We start from the raw sequence: 24083 nt of genomic DNA on the forward strand, positions 1-24083 counted from the left end.
GAGTATTTAACTATTATAATATTGATATGTATGTATATGTAACCATCAATCACTATGAGTGTCGAGATAACAGCCCCTAGATATTATCATAATGATATGTATAAGTATTTAATTAGTATTATATTGATATGTATGTATATGTAACCATCAATCACTATGAGTGTCGAGATAACAGCCCCTAGATATTATCATAATGATATGTATAAGTATTTAATTAGTATTATATTGATATGTATGTATATGTAACCATCGATTACCATTAGTGTCGAGATAGCCCCTATATATTAGCAGTGCCGCGCGGAGCTCCATAGGTATAGAGAAATGGTATATAACTAAGCGACTCAGTTGTTGTGGTCATCGCGAGGGTACCCTGTGTGTCGCTCGCCCGCCCACCCATTCGCCAACACAAATCATGATAACTTCGCAAAAGGTCCCTTCCGTGCACTTATTATACTAGAATACATTTTTACTATCCTTAACCCTATTCAGACCGGGCTTTATGGAGCTTCCTATTACAAGGGGAAGGAGGCTTTCGCCCCCCCCCCCCCCCCCCCCCATCCGTAACTTTTGGACCATTGGAGCTATTATGACCAAATTTTCAAAGAATCATTATCTGACAAAGAGAAAAAAAATGATATAGCAACACAATATGACATTATAATGGCCACGCAAATTAATAGAACGCTTTAATGACCACCGCAGAACTGCAGACTCCCAATCTCGATCCATACCAACCTAAAACCTAACAATTCTGCTTCTGACATAGAGCTCATACCTATTGAAAAAATAACATTGAAAAAAATAAGAAATAACCGCGACTCCATCCACAAAGCAAGAGAAGCCACATTGATATCTCACGCTGGCACTCTTTGAACCCGGTGGCCTCAACCGGCGTGAATAGAAACCGTTTAGCTGTTTAGTAATCCACACCACCCTATTTACCATCTTCCATAAGTTACTCCTTACTCAATTACTATTTTTACCTTTTGTTATTTAATCATCAATGAACTTTGTACATATACTAGCTGTAACGTGCCATTGAAACTTATTTATAACCTGAAGAAGGCAGGTATTGGCCTGCCGAAATATCGTTCTAAAAAACATAAATCTGCGTTGTTGTCGACTTTTTCTTTTAAAGGTTTTATTAATTAATTAACTGTCGACGCAGACCACAAGGTTTGACGCACACCAGCAGATAGAGGCTGCCCGGTGGTTTCTTCCTACGTTTTTGTAAATAATAATGGCGTCATTTAAGGACATATGGTCATAAATAGCCTATCTTTCGAAACCTTTGCATAGAACATCCAAAATCAAAATAAGGCCTTGCGAACGGTTTTTTTCGCATCAGAGCGTATAACAAAAATTCTAACGCCAAGTTTAGGATTATAAGTTTGATCTCGAGAAAGCTACACACTTTTTATTTTATTTGGATAACGTTTGTCTAATATGCATCTCGAATCCAAAGTTAGAGAAAGTAAACTTTCAAAAACATTGAAAAAAAAAATAAATAAATGAAAACAGTGCCATAAAAACGAGCCGTTTTAAAGCCAATTTTTTATGAACATCGCTCCATCTTTTTGCCAATAAAAAAGAAACTTTTTCTTTAGTAGTTTGATCAATGTCATAAATGGAATGCACTTGAAATTCTCTTTAAGATGCTGTCCTTTTTATAGAGAGAGGAAAAGAAATGTGATCAGACGGGAGCGATAAGCAGCGTTAGATTTTTTTACAAGACGTCGAATTATGTCGCTCCTTTTTTTTTTTGCCTTTTTTTGCCCTATTTGCCTTCATCGCGCCTTGTTTTGCCCTTTTGCTTTTTACCTTTTTTTTGCCCTTTTTGCCAATTGCGCCCTTTTTGCCTTTTTTGCCCTTTTTGTCTTTTCTGCCCTTTTAGCCTTTTTTGCCCTTTTTGCCTTATTTTGCCATCGCGCTCTTTTTGCATTTTTATTGTGCTTTTTATGCAGTATGAAGTGTTTTTTCCTATCTATTTAAGCGTATTTTTTTAACCCCTAGACAATATATCATTCAGCTGTTACGATCATTAGCGAAATATTAAACAAGTGCGAAAATTAGATATATTTTTTTTAGACGTAATTCCAGTAGAAAGGAATTGCTGCAGGTAGCCTGTTGATATAATTTGAAACTCCTCGGGTATTTGTCTACTTTCAATTCTTGCTTCTCATCTTCTTATGCAAGACAAGAATTCGCCCCGTTCGAGTTTGAATATTGCAGACTTAATAACATGGAGAAATATACATTCTATAACGAAAATAATTTTAGAAGCCTAAGTTGTTCAATGATAGAGCTCTCATAATCTGAATTTTCCGAAGCTGGATTAAATTTTGATTTTTTTTATAGCAGGATTCTAGAGAAGCGCGCGATAGGGCAAAAAATTGCGCGATAGGGCAAAAAAGGCAAATAACTACCATATTTCGACAACACCTTTACTGATGCTCCAAGGCTTTTTTCATCCCTGGGGTCATCATAAAGACATCTCTAAGTTAATAACATAGTCCTCAATTGCTGCGGCGATTCGTTTGAGGTTTGTTGCTATCCTGTAAAAAACATGCGATACGTTCAACCTCGTCACTATAATGCACACGTAGCGAGCAATAAGCACTGTTTTTTCGCAGTTCCTCTTCTAGTCACCTTTTTTTTCACCTTTTTTCTTAAAGGCTTTCGAGCATTAATACCGCAAATTTGTAATCATTCCTGTGCCATTTTGCGCTATTTGCGACAAAGAGTTTCTACAGATGTTTCTTCTGAAATAAATCCTTTAATATTCTCAACAAAAGATTCACAAACTAATTACTTTGATTGAAAAGGCATATCTAAAGCATCTAGTTGTTTTGTGGTGTCTAGTTGACATACATTTACAAAGCCCCCTATTAAATCTATCTCTACCTCTTTTTAGCCAACGTAAAAATACCCGATAATTGCGATAATCGCAGATTTAGAAGAAATACATTTAAATTAAAGACAAAAGGTCATATTTAGTAGGTTATTGACATTGTAAGTCCATGATACATAAAGTATGAGCCTTTTTTAACCTAAAATACGTGATTTTATGAGGTACTTACAGCGTATACTATGCCAATATAAGCCGCCATCTTGAATAACCGTGAGGGATTGGGTTTAGTCTTGAAAACTTTTTTCTCTTGGATAAAACGTTTTAATGCAGCCAAAGACAGTTTTATCTTGAAATATTAACAAATAGCGTTGTATTTTCCCTACTAGAATAAAACAATCTGATATTTCGCCTTAGTTTTGGAAATACAAGGTCTTTTAAATTTAACCACAGGAAGCCCGTGATGGACGTTTTTTTCTAATATTTCTTCCGTTATTACACGAAATCCTCAAGTGGTACCGGTGGGCACCGGTCTCAATATTAATTAGCATCCTATGGCTATCTTTGTGCCAAGTTTGGTGCTTTTGTCCGCTATGTAAAGATTGAAACACTAAGCGACCGGACTAATAGATATAGAGAAATGGAATATAACTATGCGACTCAGTTCTGTGGTCACTGCGCGGGTACCCTGTGGTCGCCTGCCGCCCGCCCGCACACTTTGCGATAATTTCGCAAAACGTCTCCCCAGTAGAACAATTAGCAATGAATACACATTTGCACTATCCAGGATTGCTTAATTCTTTATAAAACCCAAACAGTTACGGTTAAAACCTAAAATAATTTGACTTTTTGTGTTGTAGTGTTTGCACTCACGGGAACCCTGCGTCTGCTTTTCGCGCTTTTTGCTTTTGCAACTCGCGGCCAAACACAGCGGGTTGGGAAAATGTTTACAATATTTTTGTCTTGGTTAAAAAACAAAAAAAAAAACACGACACACTAAACACTGTTATAATATTATAAAGATATACAAACGATGGATAGAGATGACAAACGATGGAATTCAAAGAAGAACGTAAGAAAGACTCGTAATAGTAGCTTTTGTCGGAGCTATGACAATTCCTTATTGTTAACTTTTTTTTGCGAAAAAAAAAACACTTCTTTAATTTATAAGTAGCTTCAAATAAGTTATTAGATGAAGGGATGATGAAGGGATGCTAGCTTTAGCCGATAAAAAATGATAGGAAATCCGTGGGGTTAGACCGCAAACGAACGTCTCTCTTGATAATCACTCACATGTTTATTGTTTCAATCAAAGAAAATATCTATGATTTTTGATAAATTTTCGAGAAAAAAGAAATCGAGATAATATTGTAAGTAGCAAAGCATAAAAGAGAGGGCAATATTTGCAATTTCTTCTAAAAACGCTTATACATTCATCTGGCAAATCCAATACAATACATAGTGGAATTTTCTGATATGCTTATAGAATGTATATTGTTTCAATGTATAAAAGTTTATAAGAATTTTAAATTCTTAAGAGAATAAAAAAAACACATTTTTACTGTATTTGTTTCAATTTTCCTGACAACATCCACCTAACAACAAAAATGTATGTTCTGCTATCAAAAAATACCATAGGAATCGTTAAATTTCTACTGAATGTTGAAAAATGTGAATAACAATATAACTTGTCATCCTTATTCTTGCAAATAATTATACCCATAAGCAGTAATTGGTCTTACTGCCATACGCTATTTGCACTGACAAAGTTTATTGAAATAAGTGTATATCTCAAATTGAATGCATGCTGGCTCCGCTTTTATGCGGGTCCTAAATCTATATATTAGTTTATTTTAAAGACTTAAAGCGTTTTTCTTAATTTTCATTAGACCTAAGTCTCAAAACTTGGTTGCTATGGTTACCAGGGTACACATATCTTCAAACTCGCGGCGGACACAGTTAATATTGTTGAAAGTGTTTTTGCATTATTTTTGTCGTGTCTAAAACTAGGAAAGAAAAACGAGATACAACCCTTTTTTAATATAATTAGCTTGTCGTCGGATCTATAACAACTACTCCTTGTGTTGTAATTTTTCTAGAACACAAGTAAGGTAACTTTATAAACTTTCAAACACTTGAAGCCATGAAGACATGCTTTATTAATTATTAAATAATTAATAATTCAGCTAGGTTGTTCATCCTTTATCCAATAAAAAGGATGGAAAATTCATGTGTTAATTGTCCGATTTCTTTCCTTTACAATGTGAAGATTTCAAATTGTAAGCTTATTTGAGTTCAGTCTTTAACGAAACGATCTTTGTTTGTTTGTTTGTTTTACTTTCTTTTGCTTTGAGGTTGCCAACTATGACCAGATAAACAATAAATACTCCAGCTTTCTTTTATTGAAAGATATCGAGGATTTTGTGAATTCTAAGACCATTGAAATTTAAAATGACTTTGAGATAACGTAACCTTCACATTGTACTCTCGTTATTAGTCTCACATGATAAATGGGTGAATAGTATGCACCATGATTTAGTCTATCATGAAATTTTTGACCACATAATTAAGCACCGTGTACAGAAGTGATCAGGCCTGTGTCCAGGTTTTTTTCTTTGAGGGGGGGGGGGGGGGGGGGGGGGGTGGTGCGAAATTCGAAAAATATGGGCCTCATTTATCTGGGGGTGGGGGGTACGGGTAGTGAGTACTCCGATAGAAACTGACCACCCCTGTAGTCCCTCCACGAGACGTTTATTGTCGGATTTGGCTACATACCAGAGTGAGCTACCTTTATTTAGGTTAGCGGAATTAGTGCTCACGCTGAACTGTTTCTCCTTCTCAGGTGACTTCTACAAGCAATTCAACGGTGTTGCCATGGGGACTAAGATGGGACCTAGCTACGCTAACGTTTTTGTCGGTTATGTCGAGGAGCAGGTCTTCGAGAAATGACGCCCCCGTACCACTCTTCTATGGTCGTTATATCGATGACTGCATTGGTGCAGCATCCTGCTCGAGACCTGAACTTGATCGCTTCATTTCTTACGTCAACAATTTTCACCCTGCACTCTATTTTACTTGGGAAACATCTGAGACCTAGGTCACCTCTCTGGATATTTCACTCTCCATCATGGATGGTCACCTAGCCATTTCAATCAGTGTACTACAAAGCCCACTGACTCACCGAGTTTTCTTATTTTCTCTTCATCTTAACATGTTAAAACTGCTGTCACCTTATTCGACTTTGCGGTATGATTTGCATCGGAGAAACCTGGCGCATGATCGGCACGCGTTTTAGTGGACACCGCAACGAGGTAATCAACCGTCGGACATTCAAACCAGTTTCTAGGTATTTTAACCTCCCAGGACACTCTGTCCACCACTTGTCTATTTGTGGAGTTCTTTACACAACGGTTCCAATGACTCTCGCATCCAGAAAGAGAATATAATTATTTTCTCTCTTGGCTGTAGAGCCCCTCTAGGTATTAACGAAAAACTGCCCTTTGCATAGATAATTACGATTTCTTTAGCGCGCAACGCTCTAATTGCCTATTGTTCCTTGTTCCTTTGTCAGACCGCGCGCGCGGCGCCGGCTTACTGCCTATTGTTCGCACACTATACTATACTATACTATACCACTCCCCTCACTATTCAGTTTATTTTGCTCCGATGAAGCGCTAACGCTCGAAACGTCAGCGCATTCACTCTGTTTCACGTTTAACATACCTTTTTAACCTTGTGTTGATTCTTACCTTGAACTAGCTTATGTTTTATAGTTTTTTTTTCTACAAAAAGCACGTCTACTGCGAACTGAAAGTGAACTTTCAGCCGTTGACGGGGGATGCACCCCCTGCACCCCCCTGGGTACGGGTCTGGTTATGTGAAATTATAATAATGTGTAAGTTCCCTTGAATATAGAGTTCTAGTGGGTCCATGTAAGTCTTTTATTAAGAAACACCAAGACAAAGTGTGCATTTTTAAGATTACAGTATTAGTCCAAAAATCACAAAAGAGAAGGCTAGTTAAACTGTTTAGGCTTTATTTGAAATCTCTACTAAAAGAATTCTTAACCCCTCAGCTGAAAGAAAATTATAAAAATTAAAAAAAATAGGAATGTAATATGAATTGGTACAGGATAGGCAGGTATGGAGCATATTAACCTGACAAATACAATACACACATTGTGTTCCTTCATGATATGCTAAAATTTATTGTACACATTTTGTGCGTCAATATTGTTTAAATGTCGAAGAAAAATAACCATTCACACATTTAGCTGTAATGATCTATAATTAAATTTCAATTTTTCGATGTTACTTCTTTAAACACCAATTTTTTTCCAGATTAAACACAAAATATATGGCTCAAATTAAATGTATGCTGGCTCCGCTTTTAGCCAGTGCCTTAATCTATATATTATAATGATGATGTGTATAAATATGTAACTATTATCATATTGTTATGTATGTATAGGTAAACATTGATCACCTTTAGTGTCGAAATAAATATGATCATTATAATGTGTATAAGTATTCAACTATTATGACATTGTTATGTATGTATATGTAACCATCGATAACCATAAGTGTTAAAATGACATTCACTGAATATTATCATAAAGAATGTATATAAGTGTGTAACTACTAACACTACTATCAAATTGCTATTAATTTATGTGAATAAACTCCTTTCTAGATTTCAGTCGAATTAAAACTCCTGACAAGGCGACAAGAGCGGCTATGTCGTTGCAAGCGAGTGGCTTGGCTTTTCAACATAAGCTTTAAATAATCGCTTTGTGAACGTTTAACTTTAAAGTCAATGTTAAATCAATAGCAAATGAAATTAACAAATATACTAATTGAACTATTCTGTCACATTTCGCTCCTGCTTGGGTTTGTCGTCCCCATGTTCCCCATGTTGAGCCCATGTTCTAAATAATTAGAACAACTTATATCTGATGTTGAAGCACAATAGCGTCAAAAAGACACCGATGCTTAGCGCACCGACTACCCGATTACTGTGACGAACTGGCGCTTCTGCTGTCTGGGTATTGTAAGCAGACTTCAGCTACAGATATGAGTTGGAGAGCTTTCCCGCAGCAGATCGTTGAGATCGTCTTGGTTGAACAGGTGCACCTGATGATCTTGCCAAAGGTAGTTTCCTCTGCTTGGAAGGCTGAACAATCACTGTCAGTCAAATTACTAATTTCCGGGGACTGAATACGGCCGGCACCGTGGGGTGTAGTGTCGTTGATTACATCACCGCTGAGATCTCGACTTGTAGGCGGGGACACTTGATTTCGTTCCCGATAGAGCATTACCAGATACTCAGGATTTTCATCTTTGGACGAAGGGATATCCTCCTTTATCGTTGGTGCTCTTGTCCTGGCGACATTGGAATCCAGTACCTTGTCTCCTTGTCAACGGGTTCAAGCCACGGGACACGATTGTACCTCCGTTTTGTGGACCCTCCCTACAACCCCGTGATCTGCCGGCTTTACTGCATACGTACCTCTGTCACCGTGGGAGGTTCCCCCACAACAAATATCGTCGGTTTCCATGAATTTTATTTTAAGTTCTATTTTGTCCTTCGACCCTTTCGTGTAGATATAACAACCGCCCCTCGAATATTGAAAGTGCACAGTGATTCGCCTTTCTATATTCAACGGCCTCCGTAAGCGTTTTCCCTGTTTTTTCCCAATCGTATCTCAGGCGTGATCGGTGTTCCACCAGCCAGTCCGTCGACGTCTCTGGGGGTGTTACTGCATCTCGCTCTGCCTCCGCTGTGACATTCATTACTTGCTCAAATTTCTCATCCGATTATGTGAGGTTCATGTCGTGTAGGATTGCCATTGGCGTCCGTAGTTTCAGCCCTTTATCGCTAGCCCTAATATTGGCGACCTGGTTGGATTACCCCGATAGCAAGAAGCCATCACTGACACTACCGAACTCGCAAGCACGGAAAACGCCGAGCTTCCACAAACACGAACCGTAACTCTAGTGGACGACCTCAGACAGCACATTGCTGCATTCAACTCCTACTTCACTACACTTTCACTTTCTACGATTATGCTCATCTTCCCAAAACATTAATCCCGAGAAGGCCCGGCACCTGCCTCTTGCGCAACTTACTATCCCTTCCAATCGGATCCTTCACGACTAAAATTGTCGCAATCAGCAATCTTCCGTGATTGTATCTGACATTTTTTTTCTATCTTGTATTACTTTGTCAAGGCTGCGTGGTGTATGCTGCAAATCACAGTCAATTAAACATGATCTTGTTGGGTAGAGATAGGTCTTCCATATAGCCTTATTAGATAGTAAGGGCAATACAGGGCCTGCATTTTACTCTATGCCTCTGACTAAGTCTGACCAATCAAACCGTGCGAAATGAAAATTCACTTTTTGCGATAATAGTCGAGTTTCTGTGATATCCTAGAATATCTCAGAAAATCGCAATAAATCCAAATGAAGAAAAAAAGGTGCGAGATCACACTTGTGAAATTCAAAGATATCTTTGAATATCGCAACGACGCAAAAGACATGAATAGCTCGTTTGCGATGTTCTACGATTTTCCATGATATCGTATTAGGCGAGTTCGTTCCGGCTTGAGAAAAGAAACTAGTGCAAAAGAATTTGATACGCATGGGTCGACCTTTGGATATTCTGCGATTTTTTTTCAACATTTAAAATTAACTGTATTAAAATTATTCGAATTTGAAGCACTGTTAAGTTATGCATGACATTTCTAAAACGCATAGTTTAAAAGCGGCTTATAAAACAATAGAAATAAAACAAAAACAGAAAAAGCAATAAACAACATTTGACAAATTAAATGAATAAAACTCTTCTAAAAATATAAATACAGTGGAACCCCGGACACCCTCGGGACTTTCATAAGTCTCCGTATTATCGGGGTGTCCGTATTAAGCGGGCTTTGTTTTGTTTTACTTCACAGTTAAACGACTTCGTCTTCTGGAAGAGGCGACTTGAAATATGAAGTCACGTGACTTCTTAGTTCAAGTGTAATTTTTCAAAAAGTATCATAAATTGCACGAGCCCGTAGGGCGAATTTGAGACTCTATTTAAAGCACACGAGCGCAATTACGAATCGTATGATCACTTATAAATAACACACAAATTAGTAAAGTCAAGTTTTTGTTTGAAACACAGTAAAACAGCGCGCTTTTTTCAAAAAACTGGTGTGATTCGTCCGTGGAATTGGACATTGAATCTCAAAATGATCATAATATGTTTTTTTTTTGTTTGTTTGTTTTGTTTGAATAGCCATAGAATTGCTCTGTCATATTTTTTTGCTAATTAACACCCGAGTGTTTTTTGCCCAGTTACATTTTTGCTTATTTTTATCACCCGATGGGTGTTTCTGTCCCGTCAAATTTTGCCTTTTTTCGCTAATTGTTCACTCGGTTATTTCCTCTCTCTGATTGATGTTGCGCTATATCCTTGGAGGTTCACGTGGGTAAAGGTCAGTTATTAAGAAACTCATAAATAATCATATAGAACCAAATTAATTCCGGCCCGCTGTAGACTTATATCAACATTGTGAATCAAGCCCTTAAATGATACAAACTTTTGCATTTTGCTTTTATTGTTGTCATTCTTCTGACAGGTATTGGGATTAGTTGACCGAAGTGTTACCTGGAATCCACAGGGGCCGGGGTAAAAAAATTCCGTTGTTAAGAGCGTGCGGCTTGTTATGACACTATCTTACGTTCTGTAATCAACATCACCCAATCAGAATCCGCTATTTTGCATACGTCATTCACCCCTTGCTGGCTGCCTGGGATGTCGCCGACTTGTACTGGTTTTCGTTGGATTGTACCGGTTGCATTTTCTTAGCGAATCTCCGTGATTTTAGGGTATTTTATCGAATTTTGGTGATCAAATCAAAATGACCTCCAAGAAATTTGTTGTTGTGAAGTGTCTGAACAACGCAGAGGATCGTTGCGAGTTAACAGTTCTCAGGGGAAGTGAAGTTTTGCGCCAGGGTGGTTTGGTATCGGTGGTATTCATTGCATTGCAGCAGATAACACACCAAGACTTTACGAGGCAGAAGTGTTGCAAAACTTCTGTAAGTCGAAGTTAGGCTTCTTTGTTTTTAAAGTTTTACTTTATAAAATAGAGACCTTACGCAAGGACGTCCTGACAGCGCATGTAGAACGCGAAAATAGGAAAATGCCGTTCTAGATTTGCCGTCGCGGACGACACGCCGTGTTGTGTGAGCAGTTCGTGAGCGCGCGCGCCATTCTTGATGCCGTCTCGTTCTTGCGTAAGGTCTCTAATATAATAATAGAACTAAGCAACGGTAGCGCAGAGAATATTTCGGGTATTCAGTCTGAGTTCCTACGGTATTTCTCCTCATGCTCACATTCGCATTGGCTTTTGTTTCTTGAGGAACGTCGATGCTATTATCTTTTGCGGCATTGTCTGGCTCGATTTTGGATTTCTTTCCTCCGTGATTTGTAAATACTCTTGCTTTTGGTGGCGGACGTTTGGAAGCACAAGCAGCTTTACAGTTCTAAACTACGGAGTACATTCTTTTAAAAGCATGAAGTATTTGAACCCAGGGCGACGGTAGACCTCGATGGCGTTTCGTTCTATTTTGTAACGCGCCGTAAGAAGTAAGAGCGTGCAGCACCTCTGTATTATGACTTCAGTGCTAAAACTCGGAGCAATTTCAGAATAATATCTCAACTTGCAGTATTTTTATTTGGATTTCAGACTCACAGCGCAAGGCAAGCAGTTTGAAAACGAGCTTCTGAGGGAGGCAACGACAGCGTTGACCGAGGTAACATTATAAGAATAGGAAAATCCACAGAATATTAAATGCATTCTTCGCATCCCTTACGTGAATGTTTGTGTTAGTTAATTTACCTTCACACAATTGATAATACTTTGCTAAAATAGTATATTAGTGTTAATGTAATACAGTACACCAAAAACTGGAAATCGACTCTGCCTCCAGTTTTTGGTGTACTGTATTCATTGTTCTGGTACGAGATCGCGACAGTTTGGGCTTTTTGATTCTAATCGTGTTAATGTAATGTTATATACCTAGAAGTAACGTAAAGTAAACACTTAAGGATACTGTAGACCCGGGCGGTAATTACCCCGATCGCCCCGGCAAAACGCGCTTAATTTTAAGTGCTTTTGTCTGGTCCAAAGTGCTTAAACATAAACAAGAGGTAAAAAACCTGAAAAGAAAACTCAAGGTGAGTTTACACCGTGTGATTATGCTGAAGTTGCAATACTTATGACAAAAACGAAATGGTTGTTGTTGGTTAAACGGTGGCTTCGATATTCTGAATCCACTCCCTGGATATGAGGAATTTGGCTCTCAAACATAGGAAATATTTAGGCACAAATTCAAATTATGTCATTCGGTACTTTTCTCGTGCCCGGCCTGGATTTTATGATTTTGTTAATTATGTATCATATATTAGTAGCCGAATGCAGTGAATATAACACTATCAGCAAGTAGTTTTGGATTTTTTAAAGGCTGTGACTGTGCGGATTTTGCACATTGTAATAGTCCTCTCCGCTTGTTATCACATAAAGAATATTGTTTTTTTTTTTGTTTTTTTTTTATAGGTTTACAAAGATGCTCCTGCAGAGGATCAGCCCAGTCCAGTGGTACGTCGATAAAACATCAAACAAACAATATAACAAGAACAGAGAACTCGTATAGACTATATACATGCCTGAATGCTTATATACCGATTTTAACTGTTTTCAATTAATTGTTCAATTTATTCTTTACAGTCACAACAAAAGCAGAAAATTAAATATCTGTTAAAGCCCCAAGAAGGGGTGAAGAGGCTCCTGTCAGACCTCTTTACCGAAGAAGAGCTCATGCGGTGCACACTGAAGGGGAAGGGAAGGTCCAGAGGGATGCCCTGGACCAGCAACAAGATGCAGATAAATTATGGTAATTCACAACAGTGCGAGAAATGCAGAAAGGTATCACTTACTTAACTGCAACTACCATTATTTTTGCAGGTGCAATGAGGGGAAATTACGGAATGACTGATGAGAAAATGGACCAGCTGATTAGAAATCAACAAAAATCCTTAAAAGACAAAACCAAAAAAGTCTTCAGTAAAGCTAAGTGAAATGTCCATTGTTGGTGTAAAATGTCCGCTTTAGTAGTTTTTTTTAATCATAGAGATATTTTAGCTTGCCTTGCACTTTTTGTTGTATACCAACTTTTTGTCGAATTTGGTTTTGTCTTTTAACGATTTTTGCTGATTTCTATAACGTTATAGAAGTCACTGTTCACGTTGTATCCGAAAATTATAAAGTTGATTATCAAATTTTGAGATAATTGTAAATTTGTTCTGTATTCTAAAATTAAAATTATTTGCTGGAAAATATTGCTAGCTATTTGTGATAAATTACCGGATATCCAAGAAAAGCGTATAATATTCTGCAAAATGACAATATTTCAATAACAATAACAATTTCCTTCAATTCCGAAAAATCTAATAACATCCGATTATGAATTCACTAAAATCAAAGAAAATCCAATATTGTCAAAGAATATCGTTCTTTATCGCAAAAGGAACAACGCATCTATGCATTCCCTGTCACATTAATGCATATTCCAAAAAATCGCATTATATCCAATTGGATATTCCAGAATATCGTAGAAAATCCTGTTTAAAGTAAGACTATGCCTTTTGAGATATCCTAGAATATCCTGGAATATCGGTCCAAATTTACCGTACGGTAAATTTTCACGCGTGAAAATTCACACCTTGTATCTAGAATATCCTAGGAAATCGCAGGATGTTCTAAGATGAATATCGTGAGATATTCAAGGATATTACAGAAAGTCTTGGAATATCCCAGGAATCAAAATATTTTTTTTATTGTAAAGTAAAAGTGTTGGTGTTTTTATTATTATTATTGATCAAAGATTCATATACACCTATTCAAAATAAAGTTGCACTCAGAGAATTCATGTTCATAACCTACATTGCATTATGGATAGCGTAAAATGACAAAATTAGATCTCGGCAAGTCATTCGGATGTATAGAGACATATGAAAATTGTTTATGTTTACTTATCGTTGTTAGTACCAACCTTGTTTCGCTTTTATTTGACACGTATTTGCTTATTTATTTGATACGTATTAAACATTGGATGTTATGATACATAGATTCTCGAATGCAACCTTTTTTAATAGGTGTAGCTTCGCCCTCAGATTGCATATGAAGCGCGGCGATATACTCGACCTGCAGTAAAATGATGCACATCGCCCTCCTCTGAACTGTTTAAAGCATTTCTGATAGATAGGCTAATTCTGATGATGATTATCGAAATAATTATTGATCATAAGAAATTAGTTCAGTGGTACTAAGTTAGCCAGCTGAGGTCTCACTAAATTAATAGACTGAGAAACAATCACAGCAGCGATACATCGGATCCGATACATCATACATACAAAATTTAGTTCCAGTTCATGTTAACTTTGGTACTTAATAGCGGAGCCAGCGCGGAGCTCCATAGGTATAGAAATATGGTATAACTATGCGACTTGGTTTTGTGGTCATTGCGCGGGTACCCTGTGGTGTCACTCGCCTGCCAGTCAGTCAGCCGCGCAACTCCCAGGCCTCACTCGGCCCCGTAATGGCGGCTAAATACAAGCACATCAAGGGAAAAGTTCTTGTCATGCGTTGATTATTTCTTTTTGCCTCAAATTTTGTGACTTAAGGATAAAGTCAACTAGAGGAGATCTACTAACATTCATTCACGCCAAGATTTATGTAAGGATAGGTCTGGTTTTTGCTAGTAAATTTAAGTAAGTAATAGTTCACATTAAAAAGCGAACAAAACCACAAGAAAGCGACAAAATGCAAGGTGAGTTTCAGACGACGATTTCTTTTGTCTATCGAGGATATGACAGTTATTGGGCTTTTTGTTGTCCTTTTTGTTTGCTTTGAGAATGAGCATAACACCTTTTGTTTTGACATTCTTTGTTCTATCTTTATTCTTGATTCTGTTGAAATATTTCATAAAGGCTTAACCAATATCGTGTTGCATTTGTCATATGCTGGTAAAGAAGACCGTTCTTGTCTTTATATCCTGTGCTCTTAGTCCTAAGAAGATACATATCCTTAGAAGATACAGCAACTTTTTCAACTTACAAGAGAAAGTTTTGTTACCGAGGATAAAAACAAAACAAAATTCAACCCCTGCCAATACGTATTGTTATTGTCTGCATCTTAAATCTCATGTGTTTATTATTATTTTTTCAAATATTTGTGGAAATTAGTCAGATTATAAATGTTTGATGAAAAGATTGTTTTGAAAGAAATGTTACTCTTTTATGAACCAGGGACTACCTGAGGGCCAAGATGAATGCTAAAGACTGGAAGACATGAGAATTGAAAACCATGTCTTGAAAGACATGTCTGAAAGACAGTAGGGAGTTCTTTTTCACTAGTCATTTGATACCCCCACACACATGGTCCCAGGAAAGGGTGGGGGATTAGACCTTAATAAAAGCCTGTTTCCAAGTTAAGAGTCAAAAACAGTCAATACCACCACCCCTCTTGATATATTCTGGTTAAAAATTAATCTAAAACTCCACATAACCCCTGACTTCCCCAGGACCATAAGGGAGGGGGTTTAAATGACTAGGGCATTACTATGTGATTCAGCAGTACACACTCAATAGGTTTTTTAGAACAAGATACTTATATTATATAAAACTAAAAACATAATTTTGCTTTATAAATAATAAATCTGTAACGAAAACAGTTATCTATTAACCTAAAGATAATGGGAAAGGGGATATTTTAGGAAAGTACAGAATATAATTATCACATTATTGTTATTATATTTTCTTTTCAAACATTTAAAGAAGAGTCATATTTCTTCCTTTTCCTTCTCCCTGTTGACTATTTTTATGCAATTGATGCTCTTTGCTATTTCCCCTCTACACCAAAAATAAATTAATGAACAGATTTGATTTTTAAATTAGAAATTTTCATTTAGTACTTTCACTTATATCTTCTTTTTAGGATTTTCTTTCCAAGTCTCTTTTCCATTACATTTATTTTAAAGGTTTAGATTTATTTCATTGGAATGGTTGGATCCAGGGTTTCTAAAAACACCAAAATATAATGCATTACTGGATGTATATTTGTAGATATTAATTCCCATGGGGATGGAAATCACCACTTAAAATGGTACATTAAAACTTCTGTATTGCATCTTATCTAAAATTGTGTCTGACACTATATTCTATCTTTGAAATCCTGTTTCATCCATTACTTGTTCTTCGCAAGGACAAAGCTTGTCAGAATGTAGCTTTACAAAATGTACATTAATGGAACTTTTATTAAGGGGAAGGGTTTTTTAGGGCGAGATACTTAAACTTTATAACACTAGCAACAACCTTGTTCTTTTTCAATAATAGAATTCTGTTCACATAACTTGGATAGCATAGACATGGCCTCTTTAGAGGCCTGTGGTGGTGAAAGGGTTAAGATAATGGGAAAGGGGAAATGTCAAGAAATGCTCAATCAAATTATTTTCATAACTGTTATATTTTTTCAACAAACCTTTCAAGTTGAGTCAATTCCCTTTATATCTCCTCCCCCGTCGACTATTTTTAGTCAATTGATATTCTTTGCTTCATCTCTACCCCAAACATAGACCAATGAAAGGGTTTGGTTTGAAATTAGAAGTTAGCATTTTAGCACTGTCAGTGATGCCTTAGATGTTTTTTTAGGATTTGCTTCCAAAGTCAATTTGTTTTTTCTTCATTGCATTCATTTTGGAGTAGGCCACCAACAACAAGGCCACTATATGGTAAAGAGTGGGTGCACTAATATGTAATGCATGAAAGGAGATATATTTTTTTATTTTAATTTCCATATATTTTTTCTGAATATTCAGTCCAATGAAGGAGAGAATCGCCACTAAATCAATACATAAAAATTACAGTATGGCATCTAAACAGTCTAAATATATTATTTCAAATCTTTGGAATGCTGTTACATCCATGACCTATTCTGCACAAGGGCAAAGCTTGTCGAGTATTGTTTTGATTAAAAAAAATATTTATAATGGAACTTCTATGATAGGACATAAGAATTTATAATTAGACTCTTGACAACTTTGACAGCCATATTCACAGCAGGAATTGTGTTTGTTAAATTTGATGTACTGCATTTAAATTATTGAATAAGGCCTGGATCCATTTGGTTGGTACAATAAATAAATCTCAGTAAAGAGCAGAATCCTAGATCCCACTGGCTCCGCTTTTAGGCAGTGCCTAAATCTATATTAGACATTGTAAAATATGTGGCATTATAAGATGTAACTTAATGTATGTAGAGTTCTCACATTGTTTATAATAAATAGTGAAGAAGAAATAGTGTAGAAGAAATTACTTGACTTTATTTGAGGCTGAATTAAATTTAGAAGGGGGACAAAAGGCCTATTTTGAAGGTTCACTTTTGCAAGGGCTAAATCCCAAGTGGGACTGACACCAACAAAATCTAAAACATCACACCTATTTTCCATATCAAAACCCTCAAGGGAGCTGAATTGGCTCAACTGAAGTAGCCGATTTGACCATAAAAAATTAGTGCAAAAACAGCAACTTTTGATTGGGGCTAATTTGATCCCGTCGTCCAGGGGGAACTTGTCGTTTTGGCCCCATTTTTGGGAGCTTTATCAGCTCTTTCAATTTTACAGTGTAAAACTATTACTTACCTAATATTTCTTCGATCTTGTTTTTGCTCCTTTGCTGCCTCACACTGTGGATTCAAACAGTTTAGTGCAAATGAGCAAATAGACGAGGATTTCAAGGCATTAATAAGACCCTGAACGTTTTCCTAATGGAGGCAAATAATGTTGCCTTGACGAATAAAAGCAAAAACCACTTCTCACCGCCATAAGAAAACCTACACAATTAAGCTACCTCCGATGGTCTCAAGTAGACAACTGTATTTATTTTTTCCCGATTTGCAAAAATTGTACCCGCCTTTCTAGCTCGTCAACCACTCAGTAGCAGAATTAATAGTGTGTTGCCCCAATTACGGACGTCCCCAATTACGGAAAGTTTGCATCGAAAGCCTCTTTAAAATATACGCAAGCGAATAAAACAATCTTACGTTACCTCATTAGTAACAAGTACTCATACTCACGTGTGTTTTAGTAATTAAGTTGTTGGCGTTATTACCAGTGGGAAAATTCAAGTTTATTTGAAGGTGAGTCGAACTTTTGTTCGCGTAGTTTGAAAGTTAACAGTGCAGTGATTTCACGCTTTACATAAAACAGTCCTTCTGGTAAATTAGAGTTAAGAAAATACCATCTTTTTGGTGGGAATGAAGCACAGTGAATTACTTTACATACAATAGTTCTTTGATCTCGCTTCTAATTTAGAAGAATGAAGGCGTTTTGAACATTTAAACACGGACAAAAAAAGACTGCCTATTGGAAATATGTTTTAAAGGATAATAGGAATCAGTTTTTGCATTTAAACTACATTTTGGATGGATTTAGGTACATATTAACGTTGTGTCAAAAAACGCTAGCAAAAAATTGCAACATAAATAGCAGCTTGTAAAAATGTTTCAAATATTTAGTTCGTTAAACTTTCTCAATACATTCTAAGAGCTATGTAGATAGGCAAAACTATAAATTACTGCCTTTTAAGCACGTCCGGGATATAAGTTTGTTTCTTTCTCGATGCTTTTATCATCAGGTTACAATAAATATTTTGAATGTGACTGTTTAATGTCATTTTTTGGGGAACCCATTCTGAAGTAAGAAAAGTAGAAACGCCGCTACGTTTCACAAATAATGATACAAAGCCGTCTGTCTACGGCAAAAGGTTCAAAACAAGATGAAGTGAGAAGAAGATTTGTTGTATTTTTAGTAAGTTGAGTCAGTAAAACTTAATAAGATTATCGTTATATGCCAAATTCCATGATTATTTTTTGACGAAAGTCTACGGATTCAAACGGATGAATTTGTAATTTAGAGAGCGCGCAATTATCAAGTTAACTTAATTGCTAAAAGGCTGTTCGTAGATCCACATAATTAAAGATAGCTTTTATAAATTAGATAAATTTTTATTTTAATATTATAAGCATAGGAAATATATGGGAAAAGTTAAGAAAATCGTTTCTGAAGTTTGTGCCCGGAATTTGGGCCATTTGACCTGGGTTAGGGCAAATCAGTGACACATACATTTCGAACACGGCACCGTAAACTTAAAACAATATTTATATATTTTATAAATATGTTATTAGGTTAAAGTCCAATCTTGTTACTGGCAAAATATCAAAAGTGTTCTTTTTATTGCTAAAACGTTATGGCGCTTAATGCAATAACCGTCTTTAATTAGGTCAACACACTGTACCTAAGTTTTCATTGAACCACTCGCAAATCAAATTAACTGCTACCGGTCAATATATGTTGTCCTCTTTTTTGATTTAACACTTTTATTTTTGCACCCCTTATCATGATAAGCATAAAATCTATATAAATATGTTTATAGCGGAGCTAAGCGCGGCCGCAGGCCGCGCGCGTAGCCCCATAGGCATAGAAATATGGTATAGGTATGCGACTTGGTTTTTGTGGTCATCGCGCGGGTACCCTGTGGTGTCACTCGCCAGCCAGCCAGCCAGCCAGCCAGCCAGTCAGTCAGTCAGTCAGCCGCGCAACTCCCAGGCCCCACCCGGCCCAGAAATGGCGACTAAATACAAGCACGGAGCAAGGGAAAAAGTTCTTGTCGATTATGCGATAATTATTTATTTTGCCTCAAATTTTGTGACTTAAGGATAAAGTCAACTAGAGGAGATCTACTAACATTCATTCACGCCAATATTTATCTGGTTTTAGCTAGTAAACTTAAGCAAGTAACAGTTCACATTAAAAAGCGAACAGAAGCACAAGAAAGCGACCAAAAAAAAACAATGCAAGGTAAGTTTCGGACGACGATTTGTATTGTCTATTGAGGATATGACAGCTATTAGGCTTTTTGTTGTCCTTTTTGTATGCTTTGGGAATGCGAGTACTTAACTTAGTAATCAAATTATTTGAGCATAACAGGTTTTGTTTTGACATTCTTCGTTTTATCGTTTCTTTTTTTGGAACTCGTCTTTAATAAGACTTCTTTAGGGCAGATTGAATGTGTTGAGATATTTCATAAAGACTAACCAATATCGTGTTGCATTTGTCAAATACTGCTAAAGAAGACCGTTCTTGTCTTTATATCCTGTGCTCTTAGTACTAAGAAGATACATATCCTTAGAAGATACAGCAGCATTTTCAACTTACAAGAGAAATTTTCCTTACCGAGGTTAAAATAAACTCATATTTTCAATATGTATTGTTGTTATTGTCTGCATCTTGTACCTCAGGTGTTTATTTTTTTTTCAAATAGTTGTGGAAAATTAGTTAGATTATAAATGGCTTGATAAAAAGATTGTTTTGAAAGAAATATTAAATAATTGCTTTTACTCTTTTATGAACCAGGAACTGCCTGAGGGCCAAGATGAATGCTAAAGACTGGAAGACATGCGAATTAAAAATAATGTCTTGAAGAGAATTGTAGGATGTTCTTATTTACTAGTCATTTGATACCCCCACACCCATGGTCCCAGGGAACTGTGGGGGATGAAACTTTAATAAAAGCCTGTTTCAAAGTTAAGAGTCAAAAACAGTCAATACCACCACCCCTCTAGACATATTCTGGTTAAAAAGTGGTCTAAAACCCCACATTAACCCCTGGCTTCTGCGGGACCATAAGGGAGGGGGTGCAAATGACTAGTTCATTACTATGTGATTCAGCAGTACACACTCATAGGTTTTTTTAGAAGAAGATACTTATATAATATAAAACTAAAACAAACTTTTGCTTTTTAAATAATAAATCTGTGAAGAAAACAGTTTTCTATCAACCTAAAGATAATGGGAAAGGGGATATTTTAGAAAAGAACTGAATATAATTATCACATTATTGTTATTATATTTTCTTTTCAAACATTTAAGGAAGAGTCATATTTCTTCCTTTTTCTTCTCCCTGTTGACTATTTTTATGCAATTGATGCTCTTTACTATTTTCCCTCTACACCAAAAATTAATTAATGAACAGATTTGATTTTTAAATTAGAAATTTTCATTTATAACTTTCACTTATATTTTCTTTTTAGGATTTTCTCTCCAAGTCTCTTGCCCATTACATTTATTTTAGATGTTTAGATTTATTTCATTGGAATAGTTAGATCCAGGGTTTCTCAAAACACCAAAATATAATGCATTACTGGATGTATGTTTGTAGATATTAATTCCCATGGGGATGGAAAATCACCACTTAAAATGGTACATTAAATCTTCAGCATTGCATCTTATCTAAAATCGTGTCTGACACTATATTCCATCTTTGAAATCCTGTTTCATCCATTGTTCTTTGCAAGAACAAAGCTTGTCAGAATGTAGCTTTACAAATGTTCATTAATGGAACTTTTATTAACCCATTGACTCCTGCCTTTTTTTGAGCTGAATTTACAAAATTTACAGACCGAAAACAGATACCTCCCCCCTATTCTGAGCTTTATACAGCCCGCAAAAGTCAAACGCAGCTGCACCTAGTCAGCGGTATCCAAGCTTTCCAACAGTGCTTTGCGGTCCCCACTTTTAATCCCTCGTCGTTGTGCTGAAGCCAGCACAAGTTGATGGTTGCTTGTATTTTTCATTAAAAATACAGCTATGAGCATTTTAGGAGAGTGTCTCAGGACATCATGAAGTCTTTTAGGGCATAATTGCGTGCTTTGCTTATGGATATTTGCAAGCAAAGGTGGATTCATGATGATTGTTTCTTGTTTGGCTTTGCCTGGATGAGAAAATAATTTTCTAATGAATCACCACAGCTCTCCTAAATGCTGTCTTTTCTGAAACCAAATTGATCCCAAAATTGTTAACACTGCTATTCTGGGTCTGTATGACCTGGAATTGATTTGTTTGGCTTCGGGGTGAAAAGACTTCTAAAAATCCATCTGACTTTCATGAGAGGAGTGTTGACTGGCCCTCCCCTCGTGAATATTCCCCTGGATCTCCCAGAATGCTTTGCAATACGTAAAGACATCTTCGTGGTTGTACAATCCTTCAAGGAGTGGACATTGTGTTTTGAGGCCATGGAAATGTACCTGGAGGATCAGAATAAAGGTATCTATTTGTGTCTTGAGCTGTGTTTGCTGATCTCTCTCCCTTGTGTGGTATTTTGAGCGTTTTATTGAGAGGGGTGATTCTGCTTTTCTCTCCTTGTTCGATTTGAGATTTGTCAAATAACCTGTGCTATTATTTGGCTTAAGAGTAGATGTCAACACCTTGGTTGGATGCATATCTGCAAGACCATTTATCCCTTAGACTGATGCCTAAGTATCTTCATCTTGTTGTGTTTATTTTGCATTTATGAATTTTTGGGGTTGTGGGTACTTCCCAAAGCCGGTACAGGCCGGTTGAGGGGTCAATGTGTTAAGGGGAAGGGTTTTTTAGGGCAAGATACTTAAACTTTATAATTCTGGCAACAACCTTGTTTTTTTTCAATAATAGAATTCTGTTCACATAGCTTTGATAGCAAAGACATGGCCTCTTTAGAGGCCTGTGGTGGTGAAAGGGTTAAGATAATGGGAAAGGGGAAATGTCAAGAAATGCTCATTCAAATTATTTTCATTACTGTTATATTTTTTTCACCAAACCTTTCAACTTAAGTCAATTCACTTTATATCTCCTCTCCCGTCGATTATTTTTTAGTCAATTGATATTCTTTGATTCCTCTCTACCCCAAACATAGATCAATGAAAGGGTTTGGTTTGAAATTAGAAGTTAGCATTTTCAATCTGTTTTTTCTTCATTGCATTCATTTGGGAGTAGGCCACCAACAACAAGGCCACTATATGGTAAAGTGGGGTGCACCAATATGTAATGCATGAAAGGAGATATATTTTTGAATTTTAATTTCCAGACATTTTTCTGAATATTCGGTCCAATGAAGGAGAGAATCGCCACTAAATCAATACATAAAAATCACAGTATGGCATCTAAACAGTCTAAATATATTATTTTGAATCTTTGGAATGCTGTTACATCCATGACATTTTCTGCACAAGGGCAAAGCTTGTGGGAGTATTGTTTTGATTATAAAAAAAGATATTCATAATGGAACTTCTATGATGGGACATAAGAATTTACCATTAGACTCTTGACAACTTTGACAGCCATATCCACACCAGGAATTGTTAACTTTGATGTACTGCATAATTTAAATTATTGAATAAGGCCTGGATCCATTTGGTTGGTACAATAAATAAATCTCAGTAGAGAGCAGGATCCTAGATCCCCCAATAATACCTTTGATCAGTCAACACAAAAGGTGTTTATGCTGGCTCCGCTTTTAGGCAGTGCCTAAATCTATATATTATTTTTAAAGATTATTATTTTTCTATAATTTTTTTTTCTTAAAAATATATACAAATTACATTATCCCATCACGTAGCTAAACAAAAAATTGCACATACAACACAGAACAAATAACATGTCACACAGTCGCCACATTTTAGCCAGATTTAAGTGTCAAATTTTAAAAAATCCTATTTTTTTAGGTGTACCGGGACCTCATTAGTTAATTTTGCTGCATAACGCTCTACTTTCTCTGTAGGGAAGGTACCTTATGCACTTCTCTTGCTCTATAAATACATAATTTATACGTAAGAATAACAAAGTTTGATGCGGAGGTATCTGACCAAACTCCAAACAAAATATTCCTCATTTCAATATTAGGAATATCCCATCCGAACTCCTTCAACCATTCACGAATCTGATAGAACAGGCTCCTTGACCATTCAACAAACAAATGTTTCACAGTTTCTAATTAAGTAAAATAAATGAACTGTTAGAACTACTCACTTTTTAAAGCGAAAGAGGTCTTTATTAAGATAAAGATAATTATTTTGACAATTACTTAACACTATTCACTATTCAGACCGGGATTTTTGGGGCTTCCTCTGACCGACCAAAATCCTAATAAGTTATCATAATCAGTTCTTATTCAAAAAGCGACAGATTTTCTTCAAAAAATTGTCTTTGTGTCGTCACGATGACGTCACTTAAGTGAGCAGAAACGGTCAATATTTCTGTTTTTTTTAGATGTGTTTTTCTGTATGTCTTTTTTTCGATAATCTTGCAGTAGAA

General features: G+C 36.3%; 1 protein-coding gene across 1 annotated transcript in view; it reads right to left on the minus strand.

The window, feature by feature from the left end:
* LOC116612520 overlaps positions 1-24083 on the minus strand; it is a 68149-nt gene that overhangs the window by 41994 nt on the left and 2072 nt on the right. Inside the window, exon 2 of the mRNA XM_048727293.1 lies at positions 17598-17641. The gene's annotated coding sequence lies outside the window, so the exon portion shown is untranslated. The remainder of the gene's footprint in view (positions 1-17597; positions 17642-24083) is intronic.

This window comes from Nematostella vectensis, chromosome 5 (assembly GCF_932526225.1).
Source record: "Nematostella vectensis chromosome 5, jaNemVect1.1, whole genome shotgun sequence".
NCBI lineage: Eukaryota > Metazoa > Cnidaria > Anthozoa > Actiniaria > Edwardsiidae > Nematostella > Nematostella vectensis.